The sequence below is a fragment of the Abramis brama genome (assembly GCF_963993115.1).
Source record: "Abramis brama genome assembly, chromosome: 11".
NCBI classification, from domain to species: Eukaryota; Metazoa; Chordata; class Actinopteri; order Cypriniformes; family Leuciscidae; genus Abramis; species Abramis brama.
In genome coordinates this window covers 31,332,728-31,358,319 of record NC_139973.1, presented here as the reverse complement: position 1 = coordinate 31,358,319, position 25,592 = coordinate 31,332,728, and the positions used below count along the sequence as shown (strand labels likewise).

At 36.5% G+C, this 25,592-nt stretch overlaps 1 protein-coding gene across 1 annotated transcript in view; it reads left to right on the top strand.

Annotated features, from left to right (window-relative positions):
• Window positions 1–301: 301 nt before the first annotated feature.
• Window positions 302–25,592, top strand: part of nck2b (NCK adaptor protein 2b) — a 46,087-nt gene continuing 20,796 nt past the window's right edge. The window contains exon 1 of the mRNA XM_084129279.1: window positions 302–667. The gene's annotated coding sequence lies outside the window, so the exon portion shown is untranslated. The remainder of the gene's footprint in view (window positions 668–25,592) is intronic.

Below are 25,592 nucleotides of genomic sequence, written 5' to 3'. Positions count from 1 at the left end.
TTCAGGGTGAGTAAATCATCGGCTAATTTTCATTTTTGGGTGAACTATCCCTTTAAAAGCGAAAGCACAGTAAGGGGGTGGGGGGAAGATAGTTTTTTTTTTTTTTTTTTTTTTTACACACTTTTTGCACACTTGTTTGGAATTATTGCACTTAGGCTAATAATCAGTTATAACCCCATCAATCTAAATCTAAAATAATTCCCTACATACCTAGTAGCCGCCCCGCCCTCAACAGGGATACCTCATGAATATTGTGACATTGAATATAATACTGGGGGTTCCTTGGTTGGTTTATTGAGAGTCTGGGTGGGATCTCACTTGGTTTTTAGTACACAGAAACATATGACAAACAATTAAGTTGACAATGCATATGAATCTTGTATATTGCCTTTCGGTTTTGAATCACGAACTGTGCTCGCCCTGGGCAGTCCAGCCTGGCAGCGGTGACGTCATCGAGAGCTGGGTCGAGCAGCCAGCAGAGAGAGAGAGAAAGCGCGAGAACGCAGCGGTGGAGTTCCTAGGGCCTGCGAATGAAGGACTAGGAGGACAACGGCAAGCACTCTGAACGGTTTTTCCATCGCCCTCTTCTGCATGCACTCACACCGAACGGCCGATTCCATCCGCATACCTTCGTTTCCTCCGATCTGTCCAGAGGCAACCTGTAAAGGTAAAGAACGACGAGCGCATAAAGTTGGTGCGTGAGCGTGTTTGGCAGCTTCACGGGAGGTGTATTCGGTGTTTCGTGGTTCACTGCAATAGAGGTTTCGAGAGGAAAAAGTCTTGCTGAAAAGCGAAAGCGTTATTTAATTCGCTTATAACCCAACATAAGACTCTTAAAGTCATCACACACAGTGATTTTGTCTTCTGAATTTGCCGCTGGTTAAATATTGAATGAAGCTTTTGTGTGCTCACGCCAGTACAATAGCAGCGAGGTCAGTAAGAATCGAGTCTTCGAATCTTTCCTTGCGAATCAGAGCGCATATTAGCGGCTATGGTGATCCCGCAACCAGTTGACGTTTTGCGATATTGTTTGTTTTTCTGTGACACCGTGCAACGTCTCAACGCAGAGCGCATGTTTTACTTGTCAGTGTAGACTTTCTTTTTGTCATCGTAATATGAGATAATCTTGCAAAGAAACACTGCTATCGTAGAATGGTGCACTAGGAGGCAATACCTGTGGGTCCTACAATTGTTAAAAAAGTGTATATTTATTAGGAAGCGTATTCTTTTTGTTTTGTCTTTTTAATATGTATTTTTATTTTATTTTATAGAGAACACTTTTTAACTTGAACAGATACTGATAGCAATTATTATTAAGTGGCCAATATTATGCAGAACTCAATTCAGTTTCTTGACGGAATATTTATTATAAATATTTCATAATATTTTGGGTTAACCTGTTTGGGTGTAAAGATGTTACATGCATTCCTGGAATTGTTATTTACGTTTTCTGCTCAGTGCAAACTATTGCCCTGTAATTATTCTTAACAAACCAGTTTTTATCCTCAAGCTCATCTAAAATACTTATTGCTTAAAAAATAATTCATGCTTAAAAGGATAGCCTGTGTCATCAATGATACTCGCCCTCATTCCAAACCTGTATGCATTTTTATTTTATTTTGCGATGACATTTTGATGATGAAACATTTTGAGGAACATTGGCACCCAAACAACTTTGGACCCCATTGACTTTGACTTAATGGATAAAAAAAGTATTCTGTTGTGTTCAACAAAAGAAAGAAAGCAATACAGGGCTGGACAAAATGGTGAGCTTTAATAATTATCCATTGAATGGCAGTCATCCTAAAGTCAAACTTATGCAAACAACACAATAAAATATTAAATGACTGAAGTAATTGACCTAGCTTCCTGTTGAACATAAAATTGTGTAAATGTTGTTGCTTGGTGGTGTTGTTTTTCTGGGACCCACCAGATGGAATTGATTGGTAGACCTGACAGTTGAAGTAGAAAAGTTTGAATATCGAATTGCAATATCGGTCAAAATCCTATGTCTGCCTGTCTCTTTAGCGTCTGTTACTCAGCCTCTGCCCTCCTGTGAAAATTCTGTGGAAGGGAGCATCCTTGGCTCTCTCTGCTGTATTCTAGACTGTGTGCATGCCGGAGATAAAGGAATTGGACTCTAAATCCTGTAGTTCTCTCATTTGCTACGAACAGGGCAAGAATAATGAGCTGGCACCATTTCCCTTGGTATTTTCATTCGTGGGCTGTAGTCGATAGTGAAAATCCGGTTGGTCATACATGCATTACACCAATATCATAGGATGACTGTGCTAAATTGGTCAACTACAGCTTATTAGGGGATGTGTGATTTTACCGTCTCTCACTCTGCATCAGGGTTGGATGCCGTTCAGCCCATTCATAGACTTCTCCTTCATAGATCAGATTGAAGCTCAATTTAAAATTGTTTGTAAATGTAAAAATGTCATAAGTTTAATGTGCTTGTCATTTATTGGAGTAATACTATGCTGTATAATCCATCTCTTGTCAGTTTTAGATTTTAATAAAACACATTATCACTCCAAGCAAGTTTTAATTTAAATATGAATTAGCTGTGGCTCTTATCAGAATCTTTTACAATGGCACATTAATGGCCTGTAAAGCCTGACATGAAATAAGTCAGAAGAATATTTTTGGAACAATTTTTTAACCCTTTACGAAGAGCAATTAGTTGGTGAAGTGGATTTAGCTACCTACTGAGTTATCATGAGCATTGTAATGTTTGAAGCGGATGTCATAAATGTCAGTAGACTGGGAAGATTTTAAAATGAGCGGTTCATTCATAAATCCGTAAGATCTCACTTGCATGCTGTGGACATTACAATCCAGAAGACAAGACAGAATACAATGAGAGCAGCGCTGAAAGCGGGTGGGGCTATTGAAACATTATAAAATACATTAAAATCAGTATTTTTTTCAAAGGTTAGAATTTGTTGTTCTAAAAAACTAGCCTACAGTGCCATCTGCTGTCAAAAACTAAGCTCAGAATCGATTGGAGAGAGAATCGCGATGCACACCGAAAATCTCAGAATCGATCCACGAATCGCGATGCATCAATTTATTGTCCCAGCCCTAGTTTTTATTGTGTGGTGAAAAACATATAATATGGCTAATGCAATGCAACGACGATTGAGAGATGTACAAATAAACATGCCTGATGTATCATTATTGATTTGCGCATTTTAACAAAATATATTTAACAAATATGATATACGTTAGGCTTTAAACTGAACTGGGTTATGTAAATAGAAGTTCTGTGGCATCACTGTCAGTATCCCCTTTGGTCAAGGGAGTGTGTGATAATAATTATGCTTTCACTCTCTCCTGATTCTTGTCTCTGTTGGGGTCAGCTCTGCCAAAAATAACATCCTCTCTCCAGGTTTGAACTCTGGAATCATGCCCCATTGGGAGTTTAATTGCTGATCATGAAACAGCATTTCAAAGCCTTTCCTATTGATCTCAATGTAGGTAATGATGAAGCAGTCCACACGACTCAGCATTTATGATGGCCCAACTCTGAACCCTAAGAATATTTTAAATTACACCGTGCAGTTTCAAAGCATTTAGTATACATGACATTTTTGTTGGTTAATGACATGACACTCTTTTTTTTGTCATAAGCTATTAATTCATTCAAAAATACATTAAAATATAGTTTTTGCATACATTAAAGCTACAATATGTAAGATTTTTGTAATAAAATATCCAAAAATCACTTGCACAGTGTGATATATTTCCTGCAATTGTGTACTTGGAATATCCCAAAACTTCCCAAAGATTTTTAATTTCAGAGAAATTCCAGTTTTAAATAATGGCTCGTCCCTGTCGCCCTGTCCCACTTGTCGCCATTAGATGTTATTCTAATGTTGATCTAGCTTACTGCTAGTCTCATACAGACAAACTAACACATAGAATAACATTATAACTTTCAACACAGTCAAATGCAGTTTAGTGTGATAGTGTAGACCAAGTGAAACAGCGCTGCATTGTGTGAGTATTAATCAGCACTTGCGGGTAGTTCGGTAGAATGAAATGTCCTTATTCCTTTATATCCGCGGGACTCGCGTGTGGCGCTGATATCTCTCTCATTAGCAATTGCGACCTGCTTCATACCACAGTCATGTTAAAATGTAGTCAATGTATTCACTCATCCATAAACATTATTAGATCCATCAGCATGACGGCAAGTTCCATAATTCCACTTATGCGTCATCAACTTGCACCTTTTTTATTGTTAGTGACTCCTAGCGGCAAAAAAATGACATATTGTAGCTTTAACCTAAATACATTTTTTTAAATGACTATCATGTTTTTAATTTGTGAATTCAAATTTATTTCGATTTTTTTTTTTTATGCTTTACATTGAAAAATATATTTAAAAATATATTTTAAATAATTAATTAAATGTATAGACTCGCATGTTTTATATTACTATCATATATTATATTACCTATCATTATTACACCCTGATAAAGGCTTATTGGCCGCAACGCGTAGTTGTGCAGTTGCTTGTCACCTGTTTTTAAAATCTAAGCCATGAAAGAATAAAGGCTTTTTATATTTTTCTAAAAACGAATTACTCGAGTGCCTTGGATTGTTTTTTCTTATACTAGACCATGCAGGAGTGCATTTTACACACACACACACACACACACACACACACACACACACACACACACACACACACACATTCATATACATTATATATATATATATATATATATATATATATGAATCCATAGGTAGGTAGTGCAGGGCCAACAAGTACAAACTCAATAGCTTATTATAAGAAGAATTCACTAGAAAAGTTAGCTGACATAAATCAGTACATGACAAGTTATTGTTTGTTACCACCGTTTGCTCGTGCACGTCTGGGTTTGAATGCGTTTCTTATGAAAATTACCCGTACACATGACAGGTAGCAACATCGCAAGAAATGCTTTACGTGTGCTGGCAAGTGGCAACTATACATGATTTAAGGGTATTCTATTCATTAGAATATTGAATATTAAAGTAAGTTTACAACCATTTTATTAATGGTTCCCCTTTAAACTGGTATAAAATGATTAAATCAAGGCTATTTTCCCTCATAACCAGATTTAAAGTAAACAACTAGTATTTCCTTTGTTGACTAGCAGCAGCATGTATTTAGATGACTAGTCTCACACATCCCTAGTTTTAAGCTTCTTTTTAAAAAGATAAAACATTTTCTTTAACATGGACACTCTTATTTGTCTTACTAGCAGTGTTGTGGGCTATCAGATTACCCTTTTTTCAAGTAACTAGTAAAGTAACGCATTACTTTTAAATTTAAAGCAAAATATCCAAGTTACTTTTTCATACAAGTAATGCACCTCTCCTGTCCCATGTTGAGAAAAATTGGGAGTAAGGTACAGAGGCGTTGTGTGTAAACATGATGGATATTGTAGTTCTAGACTAAATGTGAGCATGCATTTACTCATCTCACTTGCACAGAACAGATTTAGTATTCCTCAAAATGAATAAAAACAGTGAAATACAGAATCAGAATATTATGCAAACATGCAATTATTAAATATGTTTAAAACAAATATACTGTATTTAATCTCACTTTATTAACCATTGTCTTTTCTGCTGTCCTTTTGATGATCCAATTCAACCATACGAATAAGCAAAAATGATTAGTTATACATCACATTTTGTTTCCTTTTTTTATTTATTTTTTATTGCAAGTTAAGTTAAGTAAGAGTGTTTAACTTTCTTCTTCAACAATCCAGAATGGCAGGACAGCTGAAAGGTTTGTTTGAACTGCGTTCTACTGTATAGACCTGAATTTGCATTTCCTTCTGCCTGAGGCTTATTCATTTGACTTTTGGTGTGAAAGGGCCTTTACATTTGCCAATTTTTGTTTAGTTTTTAAAAAACACTTTTTTTTTTTGTTGAAAAAGTAAGGCAAAAGCATTACTTACTTTCCGTAAAAAGTAATCAAGCTACTTTTTTTTTGAGGGAGCAATGCAATATTGTAATGCATTACATTTAAATGTAACTGCAACACTGCTTACTAAAACATTAGATTCTCAGTTGCAGTTTGTACAGAATTGTTGTAACTGTAAATAATAGCGTCATTAAGAATCTGTCTTTACAGTCTTATGCTCTCTCTCCCATGCAGCGCAGGAACGGAGCAATTTGCAGCTCAGCGATGATGCATATTTTATTAACAGTCTGGGAAAATTTAGCATCTCAATATTTCATCAGTGCACAGCTTGTCGTCTGTGCCAGGAAAAAGTATGAAGCCCTCCAAAAATAGGCTCTGTTAAAAGTTACCTTGAAGAGGACAAATTACTTGAGTTGCGACTCCTTGTTTCTGACAGGGCATTGTTAAAAATCTGGATCTCCAGAATGAACCCCTGCCGAGCAGTGATCTCAGAGAAGACCTTGAGAAAGTTACCTAACTTTGGGCACTGTTTGTGCTGCTAAAAATATTTGGAACAGAAAGATAGCGTCAAGGAAACATCAGGAAAAGATTGTTGTTGATTAACTTTGATCTGATTTTGAATGTCAGATTCAAAATCTCAGGTCATGCTAATGTAAAATTGACAGTGGCAGATTACACAACGTCTGTGTGTTTTGACTTTACGTGATGTGCATGAGAAGCTTCATGACAGTTTTCTCAATGTATACTTCTTTGTTCCAACGTGACTGACAGTGCAAAGAATGTTATGAAACAGATAGTTCTGATCTTTGGCCATTGCGCTACATCTTCCACTATTTGAAAATATATATACAACCCTGCGTGGTGTGCCCAGTTGCCCATGTGATTAATTCTGATTAACACTATCTAATGTATGGTGCTTAAAAGGAATTTTCTGAGTTTAGTACAAGTTGAGCTCAGTCAACAACATTTGTGACAAATGTTGATTACCACAAAAATAATTTTGACTTACAAAAGAAAAGGTTATGGCAAGGCACTTAATTGGGTCCCATTTTTGCAGGATTTAACAGCACATGTAGTATTTGTGCTGCAAAGTTGTTTAACCTTGTAAACCCTGTTTATGATATTAACTGAATTACTTAAAAACAGTATCTACGGACACCGTTAGAAAATGGTTTGTGTTTCAGGGCTGAGAAAGAATATTAAGGCCCCGATATACTCACGGCAAAGTTCTTTCTTCGTTTAGGGGTAGAACGAAGTTCATCCAAGAGTGATGCTTAGGTGAATATGTAAATATGTGATGTGCGTTTTTCTTAATAATAAAATAAGCACACAACAAAATTGAGAAAACAACAAGCATTTTTTTTTAATAAAGCACAAGAAAAGCATCTGATCATAGGAAAGTGGATATGTTTGCACAAGCTCTGCATTTCGGCACTCTAGTAAAGTCACGTTTATTTATATAGCACTTTATACAATAGATTGCTTAAAATCAAGCAGCTTTACATTAAACATGAGAAACAATGTCTGTCTCATTTAATCAGAATAACAACTTCATTTTTTACTATAAAGCAGCTCTTGTGTGTTGATGTTTTCACTCACGGACGAATGAGCAATTGAATATGCACCTAATAATAGTGAACATTTATCTAGGTTAACGTTAGAGTGATGGGGAGTGTAAAAATGGCTAACGTGTTTCAAATGATAATCATGATAATTTGGATTTCCTACCCGACTTAATTACCCTATAGACCAGGCAGCTGTGTTAATGATTTGTCCTTTACAAACTGCGGGATTTCAGCTATTTCTGTGGAGTTTTTTTTTTCTCCGACCAATAAAAGATTGGTTGACTAAGGGGCCATTTACACGACACCGGTTTTGACCAAAAACTGAAAACTTTTTATGCTTTTTGGCCGTTCATTTGACATGACAATGCTGTTTTGGGGGCCTGAAAACACAAACTTTTGAAAATGTGTTTCAAAGTTTAAAGGAATAGTTCACCCAAAAATGAAAATGATCACATAATATTTCACCCTTTACTTCTACTTTCATTTAATTCACCTTCAAGCCATCCTGGGTGCATATGACTTTCTTCTTTCAGCCACACACATAATTGGAGTTAACTTAAAAAATATCCCGGCTCTTCCCAGCTTTGTAACAATAGTGCTGAGGTTTTGAAGCTCTAAAAAGCGCATCCATCCATTATAAAAGTAATCCATACGACGCCAGTGGGTTAATAAATGCCTTCTGAAGCGAAGCATTTGGTTTTGTTAGAAACACATCCATATTTGAAATTTTTATAAACTATAATCACTGGCTTCCGGCAAACGGCCATACACGTTCATGAGAGAATCCATTTCCGGCGGAAGAGTGACCTCTGACCTGACTTATGATGACTTTTGCATGTTCTTGCATGTTGACGACATTTGTGCAAATTCAGAGGTATAGCCTAGTGGTTTGTTTCCATCATGGATTACCTTGACTTGTAAGCACATCTTTTGTGATCTAAGAAAAAAAAAAACATCACCCTTCTAAGGCTTCTATGGCATGTTGGAGACATCATTAGCTTGGTCAACCCGTTACTTTTAATTGCACCTAGCTGAATGTTGCCAATTTAGAAATGTACGTTTGTGTGTCCCCTCAGGCAGAGATGCTCCAGAATATGACCTTTGTTTGTATAGGGCAAGAGTTTCTTTTAGATATGAGGAGAGGTTGAAAAAGAAGTCATGTCTGACCATAAAACAGCTTGTCAAAACAAAATTACTGCTTGTCTCCTTGACTCACTCACACTCTCTCTCTCTCTCTCTCTCTCTCTCTCTCTCTCTCTCTCTCTCTCTCTCTCTCTCTCTCTCTCTCTCTCTCTCTCTCTCTCTCTCTCTCTCTCTCTCTCTCTCTCTCTCTCTCTCTCTCTCTCTCTCTCTCTCTCTCTCTCTCTCTCTCTCTCTCGCTTTTTTCCCACTCCCTCTTGAGTGTTAAGTGTTGGCAGACTACTGACTCTTTAAATTACATAATTAAGTAAAATAACCTTTTTGCTGCTTTCATTGAGACGAGCGCAAACCTACTTTCAGCTGCAAAAGCATCTCATCTTCTTTTGAAGAAGCTTGATGTAGAAGCCCGATCTGTAAAAAAATTATACTATTATGTTGACTGTCTTTTGATTTCTGACTTTCCTGGAACATTGAGAAAACAGGCTTCAAGAGATTTAAAGTTTTTGAAAATATTCTTTTTTTTCTTGTCACCTGGTACATATGAACATGATTTTTTAAAATCAGTGCTGTGAGTGTTGATACTGCATAGTAGTAGTGGGGATGCACCGAAATGAAAATTCTGGGCCGAAACTGAAAATTCTGGTTGTACTTAGCCGAAAACCGAAAAAAATAAAATAATATTTATTATTTTCAATGAGCTTTTTTTGTATAATTGTGTTAATATTAGATTTTTTTTTATGAAATTCAATAATTTTAATGATACTGAATTTAAAAAATACAAGCCAATAAAATAATAACATACATTGAAAGTAGCTGAAATCTAGAAAATATATTGGTAACACTTTATTTGGATGGTCCCTTTTGAACATTATTTTGACTGTAAGTAACTTTGTCACTACTGTACATGTCAACTAACTCTCATTTGAGTATTAGTAGACTGTCTGCTTAATATCTGCTAACTCTTTATTGTGATGGTCCTCCAACAGACATTTGGTTGACTAGAGGTAACTTTACAACTACATGTCACTTCAAATTGTTACACTTCAAATAATTTCTTTCCAAAGATGGTTTCTGTCATTTTAGGTCGTTTTTATCACGCTGATGTATTTTAGTTAGGCTAGTTATTTGATGCTATAAAAATGGGAGTGTGGACTTTTTTCAGGAGGACACTTCCATAACTGTTTTCAGATAATTTAGTTTTTTTAGAATTAAATGAGTCAAATGCTTCCAGAACTAAGAATGCAGAACAAGTTTGCAGTCACTGTAATGTTCTATGGTCTGGTTTCTGGTTTCTGTCTCAAATCCCTAAACACTAAACCTCTCTAAAAGTAGAGAGAAAGATGATGTGGTAATGAAGCAGACAGGAACCTTGATGGATGAGTATTGTTCTGATCACTGCATCTGCAAGAGTTCTGGTAGTTCAGTTGTAGCTTTTAGCTGGCCCTACTGCTGAATGTTGATTTTCCCCCTCAGGCACAGTCACTCTATTTTTACCGACTAGAGCGAGAAGAATCCTTACCCACTCTTGAATCATTATGATTTTCCTCTTTCCAGCTTATTTTAGCCAGCTGATGTCTTCATTAGTTCACATTAAGAATTCACTAGATGTTAATTAGCAATCTTTTTGCGCATATTACATCTTTTCATCCATTTGTGCCATTTTCTTCATGGGTCATACTCATACTTGCGTGACTCATGCTGTACGGTTTCCTAATGTTTACACATGTATCTACATTTTAAGTCTTTGCTGTGTGATCTCAGACCATTTGTTTATTTTTTATTTTCCCTGTTCTAAATTGGTTTATTTTCCAATGGCTTTTTTGGCCAGTATCTCATCACCGTTTGAAACATGATGCAATAAGTTGTTGTTGCGTGCACGAACGTCAGTAAAAATATCCATTTCAGCTACAGAACGAACATGCTTAAACCTGTGCTCAACTGTTTCTCCACTGCTTTCATGACATGACTTGGTCTTCTCAATTGTTCTTTTATTAGCTTCTGAATAATGAAACTGCATGTCATTTCTGATCACACAGGAAACAGAGTAGTGGGAGGAAGCCTGCAAACCATGTTTTGTCATCAGAATGTGTTAAGCACTAAAGATAAAATTAAGCATGTGTGGAATCCTTAAGGACACTAAGCAGGCAATTAATGTGGAGTCTGCATTTTTAATGTTTTTTGGTGGCACTTTTCATGAATAGTATAGACGTTTTGTTGGATTTTATATTTTATAATGAAATATTTATTGTCAAACTTAATATTATGAGCTGTTTTATTTTCAGTTCACTGGACACCAAAATATGCCATTAATGTGCCTTTGTCTTTGGATTAAATTGAGCTTTTCCTTGGGTCTGATTGAGAAAAATGTGTTAAACAACATAAAAAGGATTTGATTTTTGGTTGTTTGTTGCCCACCCGAGCCCTTTCAGTATCGGTTTGGATTATTTAAAAGCTCCAGAGCTTGAACTTGTTTTTTTAGATGCAAATGTAGTGCGTTGGCACAATCACTAGTTTCAGCTCTCACATGTAACAGTTCAAGAAAAGTACAAAAAGATTATTGAACGTACAGTATCAATTTAGGACTGCAATTATGTACCTGTCTGATTACATTTTAGTCATTCACTGTTGCAAACATCATCTCCTTGTTGGCCTGGCTGGTTGGGAGGTGACTGGTGAATTAAGAATTACTGCTCTACATGTCAGCTCACAAAATGAATATCTGGCTATCTGCCAGCGTTTATGGGAAAAACTTGTTGACGAAAGGTGGCATCGCTTAAAATGGACAACCATGTGGTGCAGTGGCCCTCTCACAGGGCCTAAAAATGATTGTTCTTATTAGTCATCCATCTGAGAGCGATGACGACAGTCACAACATCTCTGACTCACACACTTTGTGTCTTTACTCATACATGCAAATACTCAGTGTTTACGCACACATTCAAATTAATTCTGTGTTCAGAAAGCTATTGCTTTCTACAATGTTTTAGGGCTCTGGTGACCAGCAGTTAGAAGGGAACATGTTCTGCCTCAGGGTTATTGATCTGCTTTCGTCCCAGTCCGGGAGCAAAGAGGCATGTGGATTGGACTGCATTCAAATGTCATATATGATCTTGAGTCATTTAACCATTTTGATGCTTTTTGAGAGGAGACAGAAGAGAGGGCATTGTCTATCTATTTTGCTTCTATTGTTGGCTCCAGGCATTCCTGAGGAACAAGAAATTTATGCTAAAATTTACTGAAATGTCCATGTCAGTTCTATCATTATGATACCTTAATCCCCAAATGAATTTCAAATTTGATGTGGGAATGGACGTTCTTCAAAGCAAATGATATCAGACAATTTTGAACCAAAATGTCAAACATGAAAAACAACAACATTTGAACAAAGACATGATTGCTCTTTCACACTGTTGCTGTAATGTTCACTTTAGCTTGTCTTTTATGCAAATTGCAAGGAGATTGCACATTAATTCCCTCCTAACGATACATCAGAACGGGTTGTTTTTTACTCTACAAGCTTTTGTCTAGGAAGCCACATTTGCCATAGACACAAGACAGTCAGTTCCAATGCATTCTGAACACATTCCGTGGACACAGCAGACATACAAAAACAAAGAACAAGTATCTAAAACCATTCTAAATTTTCATTCTTCGTCATTCTTCCACACCCTTTCTCTCCTTGTTATGAAGGAAAATGATTTGCATGCCGAATTGAACAAACATTCAGTCGTTCGGCAGATCCTCCTTTGCACCTGAGATGTCACAACTTATTCAATTAGTTCAAGAACGACTATGTATTGTGCTATTGCCATTCTTTAAAGGCAGAAAAGCAGTCGTGTTTCAAAGATGACCCTGCGCAAAGATGACAATGATTTGTTTACTTAAAAGATTCATTCACAAAATTTCACTGGAAATGTAGATTTACTAAGACCTTCTTTTTCTATTTTGCTCTCGAGGCATTTCACTCGACGCTATGTATACATAAAATTGGCATGAAACGGAAGTTGCGATGATTGTGATGTATATCAGAATGAAACTGCTTCTCGAACAAGAATAGTTGTAGGGCGGTATGATGTGGGAGGAAGTTATTTTGATTAAAGATTATGAGGGCACATAAAAATCATTTATAATCAATACTATATTATTGATAAAAAATTAATTAATTAGACTAATGTGAATGTCCTTGCATTTAGTAGTTTTAATTTAAAAACATTCAGTAGCAAATAACTCTATTTGGTGGAACTTTTCCACTGTAATGATCAGCAAGTGAGTAAGAGAGAGAGAAGATAAGGTTCTCAGCAGTGTCTATTTTAACAAGACACCCCTGAGTAACTTCAAGCTGTGGAAATGAGTGACTCGAAAAAAAAGAAGGGTAAACCTGGCACTAAAGCCAAGAGCAGTCAATGTCTCCGCCGTCCTTTTACTTTTATGCCATTATTTTTTCTTTCACTGTCTTGAAGGTAAAGGTTTCTCTCACACCATCTCTCCTTCGCCCTCACAGGAAATTCCCAATCGTGCGGATTCCTATTGAAATGACTGGATTTTGCCTGTGAAAATTTGGCGAACAACGGTAAATGTGTTGACATTTAAGAGAATGTTCGCTCCTCATCAAAGCAAGTAAAGGATGTTGTAGCTAGTTAGTACTTCATGGAGTATGGGAGAGAGTGTCTTCCATTTTAAAGTGTTTCATATTTCCATTCTTTCACTAATAAGATGCCAGTGCTCTCTTTTGTGATTAACAAAAAAATAACATCACAATTACTGTTTTACTGGAAGCAAATAATGCAGATCAACTACAAAGTTTATTATAAATGTGCCATCTGTAAAATGAGTGCAGGGCAGACTTACATTTTTATAGTGATTGACAAGCCTGTTTTTCAACACATCATAGATGAGGACAGGATTGTTCGTGGAGTGTGCCAAGACATGTTTTCATCATATCTTTTTTTGCGTATTTTATAGTCACCAAGTAGTTTACTTTTGTTGTCCCTAAAAGGGAAGATCTCTTTCTTAACTAAAGTCACATGTATTATTGTAAAATTTATAGCACATTTCCATGTCTGGGAGGTTTTTAGTCTCTCGCTATAAATGTGCATTTATCCTTCCACATTCCTGTGTTTTGGTTATAGTTTTCCTAGCATGCACTGTGGAAAGATTTATTTATACACAGCAATAGAAGCGGAGATATGCTGCTTTCTCTTCAACATGGAAACTCAGAATTCTCTATTCCTAATTGGAAAAGTGGAAAAGAACACAAACAAACTTGAACACGAGCAAACTATGCAGAAATCCACAACTCTGATTTCACTGGATAAGCAGGGGCCTCATTTATGAAACGAACGTGTGATCGGATATGATCCTAAATTTCATGGATTTCATCCTACCGCAAAAGTGAGGAGCAAATCGGGTTTTATAAAGGCAATGCCTGCAGTGAATTATTATTATTTTTTGCCAGTGATTAAAATAATCTGACATTGTTTATTAAAATGTAAAGATAAATAGACAACCAAAAATTGCTTAGCCTAAATATTATTATATGTGAAAATGAGCAACTGCTTTGTAATAATAATTACATAACTGAAATGTATTAATTTTATTTATGTTCACCTTTTTCAATTTTGAATAAACTGCAATTTAGAAAGTGGGATGCATTTAGGAAACTTTTCTGTGTATGAGCGTTTTTAAACCATTCATATGAAATTTTGGAAACTGTCGACTTTAGGTACATTCTATGCATGTCTTCATAAATGAGGGTACAGGACACCTTGTTGACAGGCAAACAACTCAAAGGGAACAGCAGTAGCCATTTTGCTTTCTTTATACAAGCAAACCCTTCATATCAATTGTAAATATCCCATATACAACTATAAACGTAATGAAGCATTAGAGGCAGCAGACAAACAGAAAATTGATTCTTGACAGCTGTTTGTAATCTGAATGCCAAGCACAGTGTGGTGTTAAAGGAGAAGTTCACTTTCAAAAAAACTTTTGCTGATAATTTACTCACCCCCATGTCATCCAAGATGTCCATGTCTTTCTTTCTTCAGTCGCAAAGAAATTAAGGTTTTTGATGAAAACATTCCAGGATTTCCCCCCATGTAATGGATTCTATTGGGACCCAAACGGTAGAAGGTCCAAATGACAGTTTAAGTGCAGCTTCAAAGGGCTTTAAACGATACCAGACGATGAATAAGGGTCTTATCTAGCGAAACGATCGGTCATTTCCAAAATAAATAAAAAAGTTTAAGTTTTATAAGCACAAACGCTCGCCTTGCTCTGTTCTGTGATGCGCGTTCGTGACGTCACGTAATACGCAATTACGTTGAAAAGGTCACGCTTGAAAAATTTCTGTCCTGAAGAAAATGTTCTTTTTGGCTTTTTAATATTAAAACACCCAGGATACGCACACGAAATGGGCATTTTAAACGATAAACTGACACAAATACATTTGAAAATGTGTATATGGTCCTCCTTCCGCACATTTGTAAACGCGTCAAGCGTGACCTTTTCAACGTAATTGCGTATTACGTGACGTCACGAACGCGCATCACAGAACAGAGCAAGGCGAGCGTTTGTGCTTATAAAACTTAAACTTTTTTATTTATTTTGGAAATGACCGATCGTTTCGCTAGATAAGACCCTTATTCATCGTCTGGTATCGTTTAAAGCCCTTTGAAGCTGCACTTAAACTGTCATTTGGACCTTCTACCGTTTGGGTCCCAATAGAATCCATTACATGGGGGGAAATCCTGGAATGTTTTCATCAAAAACCTTAATTTCTTTGCGACTGAAGAAAGAAAGACATGGACATCTTGGATGACATGGGGGTGAGTAAATTATCAGCAAAAGTTTTTTTGAAAGTGAACTTCTCCTTTAAGTTATTTTTCCTCTGGTGCAGTTGCTGAGAGATTGTGAAAGATTTAAGTGCTCTCTTTCTCGCTCCTTTAAGCATTCTGGATGGTACTGTCGTGTCACTCAAATTTGTCTGCTTTTTAGTTTCCTGTTAGCACAACAGTGCTGCAAGGCTGTGTTGTGTGCACCTGCGTGATAGATCAGGATGTGAACGACACTGGCGCCAAGACACTGCAGCTGGACCTTAAGGGATCTGCGGTTTGAACTACCAGATTGGGACACAGTCAAGTATTAAACTGGGGAAGCAGATTTTACATCCCTCGTGCATTAAAACCGTGGGAATTTGGAAAGGGGACAGTGGTAGAGAGAGACGATACAGTGAGAAAGAGATGAGAAGACAAAGGCAGGGTGAGACAGAGACTGAGATACTGTGAAAGACCAGTGATTTCTCGACTAAAATAAGTGTCAGGACTTTAAATGACCGCGTGAGTACAATGGCCAATCAGAGGCGTTTACGATTCCGCTCAACAGTGCTCAAAACGTCACATTTTTACAATTTCAGTACCGACTTGGTGCCAAAATTCATTACTTTTTGACAACTCTATTGCAGTGCTGAAATGCCATGATATTTGGAGTTTAGTCATAAAAACCGACTGAAATTTAAAAAAGTAACTGCCTGAAATTGACATAAGTCACATTGACATACACATGATATCCGTGTATATCAGTCCATTCTTTGGGGGTAAGTTTTTATTGTTTGAAATAGTTATGAAAAGTACAACAGCGCATGTGCAAGTGACTTGAGCGCTTGAAAACAAAGTCCACTAGATAGTGTGCATGTGCTCTTTCTGCACATACAGCCAAAGGAAGTATACATTGAAAGGCTCACAGACTCAACAGTGCGCAAGACGGAGCAGAACGTGGAAAATAAAGTATACCCGTGCCTTTAGACAGGAAGAGGCCGCTTTGGAAGAGTTTGTTTGCTTCAGCATCATGTTTAGGGGCAGGTAAGTGTCTCTAAAATAACAGACTAGTGTACTAGGCTGTAAGTACTTGCATGTTTAACTGCCACAGATATTCTCTTCTCAGAGAGTAAGGCCCTATGAAATTCTGCCTCAAGACAAGTCACCTTTACAATACAGATTGCATCAAAGCAGCTTCACAGTGATAACATGAAAATAATACAACAAAGTTTGTTTCTAGAAGAAAATTGCATCATCGTCCACCTTAAGTAAGGCAGATCAATAATATTGTTGAATATTAAATGTTCCCAACTGAGCAAGCCAAAAGCCAAGGCAACAGAGGCAAGGAACCAAAACTCCATCAGTGACAGAATGGAGAAAAAAACCTTGGGAGAAACCAGGCTCAATCGCTCAGTTCTCCTCTGGCCAACGTATGAACAGTGGTATGATTATGATTCAGGCAGCATTACAGAAGTCAGATTGGATCAGAACATTCAGAATATTATCCAGTTCCATCTGGGTGGAAGTCGGAGTCATCACGCCGGTATGGAGACGAGATTGTTGAGGATTAGTGCCGATGGCTGTCGTGTCAATGAGGCCTTCACAGGGCTGATGAGGCTGGCACTTCAGGGATGCGTTGTGGATGGGTCCAGGCGCAGGTCCACCATCTGATCTGGATACGGCCCGGATCCGGCTGACTTCAGTAAACCTCGGAATAAACAGAAAGACTAACATTAGTGTAGATGCCATTCTTCTTATGATGTAACGAGTACATCAGGTGTTATAGGAAGTGTCCCCCAGTTCCGGCTGACCTAATCTATGCAGCCTAATAATCATTTAACTGATTTGAATAATAGAAATGTATAATGTTCTATATGAATGCCTCAGACAGGGGTGTCGCTAGTGCAGGGAAAAGAGGAACTGTGTACACTGTACAGAGGGACCAGAGGGGGACATGAACGTGATTCCTACCGTAGGGGACACAACCCCGAACGCAATTTGCCCCCAGTGCAACAAACTGTACAGGAGACCCAGTAAACCTAGCGATTCAACTGACCTTAGACAAAAAACTATCTATATATATATATAATATTAAAATATATATATATATATATATATATATATATAATATTAATATATATGTATATGTGTATTTTTTTTTTTACTTTTCTTCAAATCCAGTGTTTAGTTGCTCCACTGAAATACTGTAAACAAGGTTTCGTTGGTGGACCGATTATTCAAAGATCGCTGGACACTAGGTGCACGAAAATCCTGTAGATGTCAGCCACTCAGATTTAGACTTTAAAAAAAAAAAAAAAAAAAAAAAGCATTTCCAGTTTAGTGTGCAATGCAGATCAGGTGGTTAGCGAATAACGGTGTGTGTGGGCGGTCTGTGGGCTTGATGTCGGAGAACCAAACCATGGCAAGAAATACTCACAAATGAAACTTGGTTTGAACACTAGATCACTCTCTGAAACCTCAGAGGTTGTGAGGGTGTTGTAATATTAGGCTTGAAATAGGAATAGGACGTTTACAGCTCATTTGTCTCTTTTAAAAATATGCTGTTGTGGTCTTGAAAGTCAATAATAAGCCTCATCTGTCTTTCTCCTCAGCTGCAATAATGTGTCAGGGCAAACCAAAGCACTCCAGCTTATGTTTGTCAAAGATATGGATCTAGCCAGCAGTAATTTTTTCTGTCTAGCTGTTGTGTTTGTACAAATAGGCTGCACTTTATAGTTGAAATTATAGTGTTTTCAGTGAAAATTGGAGAGCAGAGAAAAGCTTCTTGATATCATCCTTTTCCATTCTACATGATTCTACAAAAAAAAAATTAAGCAGCACATCTTGTTAATAAGAAATGTTTGTTTCTGGAGCACCATATCAACATAGAATGATTTCTGTCATGTGAAACTGAAGACTGGAGGAATTAATGCTTATAATTCATCTTATATACATACGTGTATATATACAGTATATCTTAAAATATAAAACAGTTATTTTGAATGGTTACAGTATTTCACAATATTTCTGATTTACTGCATTTTTGATCAAGTAATGCAGCCTTGGTGAGCATAATAAACTTTATTTATCTTACTGACCCCAAACTTTTGAACAGTAGTGTAAAATTGGCCCATATGATATGTGCACTATATTCCAAGTATTTTAAAGCTATACAAAATTAAGTCACAAATGAGATTTTGAGAGGTAGCCCATTTCTTAAACAAAGGTATTGTATGGTTTCAAATGGACTACTTTTTATGCATTTTATCTATAGCTTTTCTCCATTTCTGGGGCCTGAGGCTATTAAGTCCTCAATCCCGTTCATTAAGAGCAGCTTGAGCATTTTTCAGAACAGCCCCTTTCATGTTTAATGGAAAAACAGGAAGTCATACGGATTGGCCGAAATGTACAGATGAATAAATGATGACAGAATTTTCATTCTTGGCTGAACTATAACTTTAAGGTCACATTTCTGACTTCCTGTGTGTCACAGCTGGCCCATGTGGCCTCACTAGCCCCCTCCTCTCTCTTCATCCCTTCTTCACCTCAGGGTCAAGGCTTTCCCAGCAACTGGGTTACAACAGTGCACAGTCACATGGTTCAACTTCACCGCCTGAGTGCTGAAAAAAATAATAATCCAGAGACACTAGTACTACTTATTAACTAACACACACACACACACACACACACACACACACACACACACACACACACACACACACACACACACACACACACACACACACACACAGAGAATAAACTGACTGCAGTGTGAATTAAGCACAACTGCCAATAATGTACACCCCCTACCCCTAATTTCTTTCTATCTTTCCTTCCCACTCCCTAGTCACTATCAATCATCTCCCTCACAACCGACAATGCAAACATTTATGCAAATTGTTAGAGCTGCACGATTCTGGATCAATTGCGATTCATTATTATTATTATTTATTTATTTCTTTATTTTTCCTTATTTTTTTTAAATAGAGATCACCATTCTCCCACCATTCTGAACAGACAAGAGACAACTAAACAAAATAAGTAATTTACTGTAGTATTAGTTCTGACAAAATGTTAATTGTTGCAGTCTATTTAAAATGTTTCATTCATTTGAATGAATGATTCAATGACATACTTTTTTTTTAACTCACTTGTCGCCACATAGTGGCATTACACTGTAATTGTTACAATATTTATTTGAAGTGCCAAGTTACTTTCAAAAGGGGATCTACTCTAATTTGATCGATACCGTAGACATCAGTGTTTATATCTGAAATTAATAAACTTTTATCACAGTACTTGTGTGATCATTCAAATATTTGTAACAGAAATAATACTGTATGGTTGAAAAGACTGTTTGTGAAGCTGTTTCATATCTACAGTCTACATAATAACTGCTTTCTCTGGGTCAGCGTTCACTGTGATTTTGTCAAAGGTTTAATAAATACGGCCGAATCATTGTCATTTAGGAATGAGTTTGAATCAAGAGTGCGATCTTTTGATGATTAATCGTGCATGTGCAACATGTGCATACCCTGAACACACACCACGTCTAATACCTCTCTCTTCTCGTAGCCTTGAGACACACTACACAGATTGAGAAACTTCATGATTCCTCACTCAGTTTTTTATTCTTTATTTTTAATTCTGTTTAGTACTTAGTACTGCTACTTTTAGTGATCTCAGTCAGTCCTCAAGTGTTGTCTGACTGGCAGGCAGCTATTTTCGAACACAGCAGCCATGTGTGCATGCATGAATGATCAAATGTGCTTCTTGATCAAAATGTCCCTTTGGGTGAGGGATTAATGTAAACGCACTAACACAGCGGGTAGGGAATGTAACCAGGACCAAAAATGTTTTAATGTTTCCGATCTTCTGGAAAATATCAGATCTGTGCATAAGTCTTTGCGATGTAAATGCAGCATCTCTGCTACTGTCTATTATGTTGTTTAAAATTACTCCAAAAACATTGACGAAAAAAGAAGAAAAAGACAAAACCGCTTACTGTTCTGGTTCTTTATTACTGACTGTTTACTTGGAAAAACAGAAGCAGTGTTTAACTACTTGGCACATGTGAAAGCTAAATTTTTCATTTAATATTTATTTAATGTAAATATATAATATAATATGAGTAATAATAATATACTAGGGGTGTAACGGTACACAGAAGTCACGGTTCGGTATGTACCTCGGTTTTGGGGTCCTGGTTTGATGCGAGTTCGGTACAACAGGAAAAAGAAACAAATCCCCAATGGGTGTTTTCTTTTCATTTATTTTGAACAGACAGTATGCAAAATACAGTTTGTTCCACCTAATCACTTTTTAAGTAGTAAACAGAATGCACTCTTGCATAGTGAGTCATGTTTTTTGTAGGGCCGATTAAAAAAATAAAGGCCTGGTTTCACAGACAGGGTTTAGATTAAGCCAGGATTAGTTCTTAGATCAATTAGGGCATTCAAGTAGCTTTTATAAACGTGCCCTAGAAAAATACATTACTGTGTGCATCTTGAGACAAAAGAATTGCACTGACATATTTTAAAATGTGTCTGTGCAAGTTGCTTTCAGTTAAGACAGCTCAAACATGTATTTTAGTCTGGGACTAGGCTTAAGCCATGTCTGTGAAACCAGGGGAAAAGGTATTTAGTCACAATCAGCTACTCAACTGAAAAGCATCTCTTGTGTTATAAAATACAAAATAAATAGAATGAAAAATAAAACTTGTGCAGAGATTATGTCGGTCTTTGCGCGTGGGAGTTCATTAGCATGCTGTGAAAATGGCGCATCCACAAAGTTCAATATTACGCCTAAACAAGAAATCACAGATAGATGAGCGAAAAGGAGAAAAAGAGCCTACTTCACCTTTCCACGAGGAGACAGCGAGTGAAGCGGCACCTGAGACTTCCATAAGATACATCGGCTCAATGTCAAATGATTTTGTCTCAAGCAGAAACAACTTGAAATACTGTCATTTACAATAAAAACAATTGTGCTTTAGTAAAATAAAGAAAACCACCGGATGCCGCTTTCTGCCATCCCGGTTTCCTTTCCGTGAAGTTAGTGGAGCCCGTCACAAAAATTAATCGAAACTCAGCGTATAGGCTACTAGCAAGCTCTTGCATGCCATCTGAACTCTTGTTTTGGCTTAGTGCATAGATCGCCTCTTCTTCCACTCTTTTTCCTGTTGTGGTGGTTGGCAAACAGCATTGCACTACCGCCTGTGCCCCTTTCTGGATTGGAGTGTGGATGACCTGTGACTGACTGTATTCGTCATTTGACTGTAGGCACCGAACCGTGACATCCGTACCGTGACGGTTTGGGACGAATACATGTACTGTTACACCCCTATAATATACTATAATAAAAACTTAAAACTTATAATTAAAATACTTTTTAAAAACATTAACCAATTTCAACCAAAACTTTGTTTCCATATTCAAGTTTTTATAGAGTGTTTATATTAGTTTGCTCTGATGTCGGAATAGTTGTCAAAATATGACATTTTACTTATCAACTCCTGAAATGTTTGTATGTGTGACCCTAGTTCTAGTACTAGTCCTTCTCTACATCCTGTCATAAAGGGATAAAGAGACTGAGAGCATTAAATCGACTTGCGTTTATCATAAACGTGAGCCGATTTAATGCTGTCAATCTCTTTATGGTAATGAAGAAGACTGACACTAAGAGCTGGTGTGAGTGTGTTATTAGTATTGTGTGTATGTTTTGTGTTTGTGTGAGAGTATTGCAGATGTACTGGGATCTGAGAGCACTGTCACCTGAAAAGCATCTTTCTGTGCCTGTATCAATCCCTCCCTCTCTCTCTCTCTCTTCTAAAGCAGAATTTGGCAGCTATTCAATACACGCTACACATGGTAATTTACGGTGTTTGGTGTTTTATGCCCCCAACGGCGCCTTCCAGGCAGTGAGGGGATGGGTAGGTTTAAGGTTGAGGGTAGGGTTAGCTGCCTCTAGGAGCCATTGGGGGCTTAAAACACCATCGAGCGTAATTTACTAAACAAATGGATGAGGACAGTGAAACTCTCCATCTCTTGTTGCTTAATCTTGTATCTTCTGAATCCATCTTTTAATGTGTTTTCACATTATATAATTCACAGTTCAATGCAAAGTGCTTTTTGTGTTCAGCAGTTACTCTATAAAGAAATTTAAAGAGGAGGTATTTAGAGGGGAATGAGATGCCCAAGGTTCTTTGTTGGAGAGCTTCTTTGATTCCTGAAACTGTGAGACTGGCGCACGCTTCTGTTGGCGGAAATTCAAGTGCTCTCGAGTTGTTCATCCGATTGCATCTTCCAGCTGTCGCTTTGAGAGACATCTGCTGAAAACTAGCGAAACCAAAGCTCTCATAGCATCTCTGGATCTGCTCCTGGATACATTAGGAAAATACTTACATGATGGTACAGTGAGGTAACCAAAAATATTCAACTGGAATAGCAAATGGTTTGACTGTGTCAGAGTCTATTTTGTGAACACAACGTGGATAATTACACAGCTGTGTGGATGCTATGGCTGGGTTGACTATTTAAATTTCTTGATTTTAATCAATCTTCATTTTGATTAACCTTTTAGTGTTATATTCACAATATGCTTTGTGCTTTGCTACCTTTGATATGAAACAAAGTCTCAGCTGTCAATTAAAGTCTCAATTTGATCACAAATTCAAACAAATGTCGTTGTAGAATTGTTTAATGTTCAACTGTGGAAATATATCAGTATGTAAACAATGTTACATAATGTTACATTTACCTCAAAAATGACATTGTGTCCACAGCTCATTAGTTAACTAGAAAAAAAAGAGGAAAAAAAACTAGAGTAAAGTATTTTGTTAAATGCATGCACTGTAAATACATATTTATTATATTTTCACTTAACTTGTTAGTAATGTCTTGATTATTTATTATTAATGTCTTGATTTATTTATTATTTATGCATGTTTGAAAAAATCAGTCACAAAAGTAAATTTTCATTACACACTGTAAAAAATGATCGTAATTTTAACGGTAAAAGACTGTAAAAATGCTACAGTGAAAAACTGTTAATTGGTTAACAGAAAGTTTCTGTACTATATACGGTAAATAACTGTGATAGATCTAACGGTACATTTAATGTAATTTTACTGTAACATACCGTTAAATTTACAGTTTTTGAAAGTGAAAAAACAACTCATTGTATAATTTACAGTGAAAAACCGTAAATTGACATTCCCACAATTCCCTGTGACACTTCACATTTGATGTATTTTTGTTGAAATAACTATGTTTGTTTCTTCATAGTTTTCTTCGTTTTTTCTAATCAGTTATGTACATTAGGGGTTTATGTTACATTTAATGTTGTTAAATTAATGTTTATTGCATTTTTAAAATTTCATGTGTTACCATGATGGTGTTTAATGTTTGTGTGAATGACACTGTGCAGCTTCTATATATATTAGTATTAACTTTCTTGTGGAAGAACTGCTTGTGATGAGCTTTGATTGATCATGTGACTCTCATCACTGCTGTGATTGGTGGTTATCAGTGTACAAAACAGATATTAATACTTCAATAGGACGGTAAATTAACTTTATATCATATTACTGAAATTTACTGTTATATTTACTGGATTATACTGTAAAATTGACATGTTGTTCAGAATAGCACGTACATTTTACAGTTTAAACCAGTAAATATAACAGAACTCCAGTGTGTTATATGCTGGTTTAAACTGTAAAATGTACATGTTATTCGGTAAAAGCAATTACTGTTTTGTTGTATATTTTACGGAATTGTTCTGGTAACCCCAGCTGCCAGTTTTTTTCCGTAAAAACTACGGAATTTTTTTTACAGTGCAGACACCATTTAAAGGTGTCTATCAGGACATAGTTCCTTTGAACCCTCCTGCATAAATACCAAGGTTTGGGGTTAACACTGGTAGGAATTTCAAAAGGAGTCAAACTAGATATTGATGCTCTTGAGGTGCTTCTACAGGAACAAAACTGAATCACTACTGAGCTTTTACTTTGAGCATGTAAGACATACTGCTGCACAAATATACATAAATAATGGCCACTGTAAGCTGATTTAGAGAGTTGGGGAGCTGTATATCATGTACAATTTAAAATGGCAAAGCATTTCTTATGTTTTTTAAATTAATAAAAAGGGTTATGAGTTGGGTTGAGTATCCAAAAACTGTACTCAAGTAAAAGTACTTATAGAAATATTTACTCAAAGTAAAAGTAATAATCTTAATAGTTACTTGAGTGAGAGTAAAGAAGTATCAAATAAAAAAAACTACTCAATACAATAACATGTTATTATTAAGATAATATCTAATTTATTTAAATGATTATATTATCATAATTCGTTATCTTTTCAACAAACACAGGGATAAGCATTAATTCTGTCATTTCTGTAGCCACAATATCATTGCATGTCCTTTGCTTTGTATAATAACGTATACAGCTACATTTGGATTACTTGTCAAAATAAAGTGAACCTGCAGAGTTTTGTGTTCAAAGGCAAGTAAAGAGAACCACTGACACAGAGAAGAAAGAGTGAAAACACTTCACATGTGCTCGTGCTCTGAACGCTAACAATCAAATGCACATTGACAGATCTTCTTCCGTCTGTTCTCCAAAATGTAATCAAATGAATGTTTCTGCAGGGGCGTGTAATCAACTGAACTGATAAAGATCTTTATCACTAGCAAACAATAGGATGCATTTTTGCTGATTTCTTAAATTTCCTGTTACGACTCAAGAGTGAGAAACCACTTCAGACGATTCAGTGCATGCAGGAAACTGAACAAATAATTCAAAATGATTCGCAAACCAATTTAGACAGTTTTGCCAACCTGTTTGATCAAGTCTTTGAACATAATGGACTCCAAAGAGTGATTCATTTGTGAATGGGGCATCAGTCATGCAAACACGATGCAAGACTATAAATAAATATAGAGCTAGAGGGAGCATGCAGCTCATTGGCTACATGGAAAGGGCCATCAGTCCACGCATGTATATATTTTTTGTTTAAAAATGACATCCATATATACAACAACCAATAGTGTTACAATAAATTTCTCTGTGCTTTTTTTTGGGGGCTCATCTTCTCTAACTTATTTATCTACTGTATAAGGTAAATGTAGAGTTCA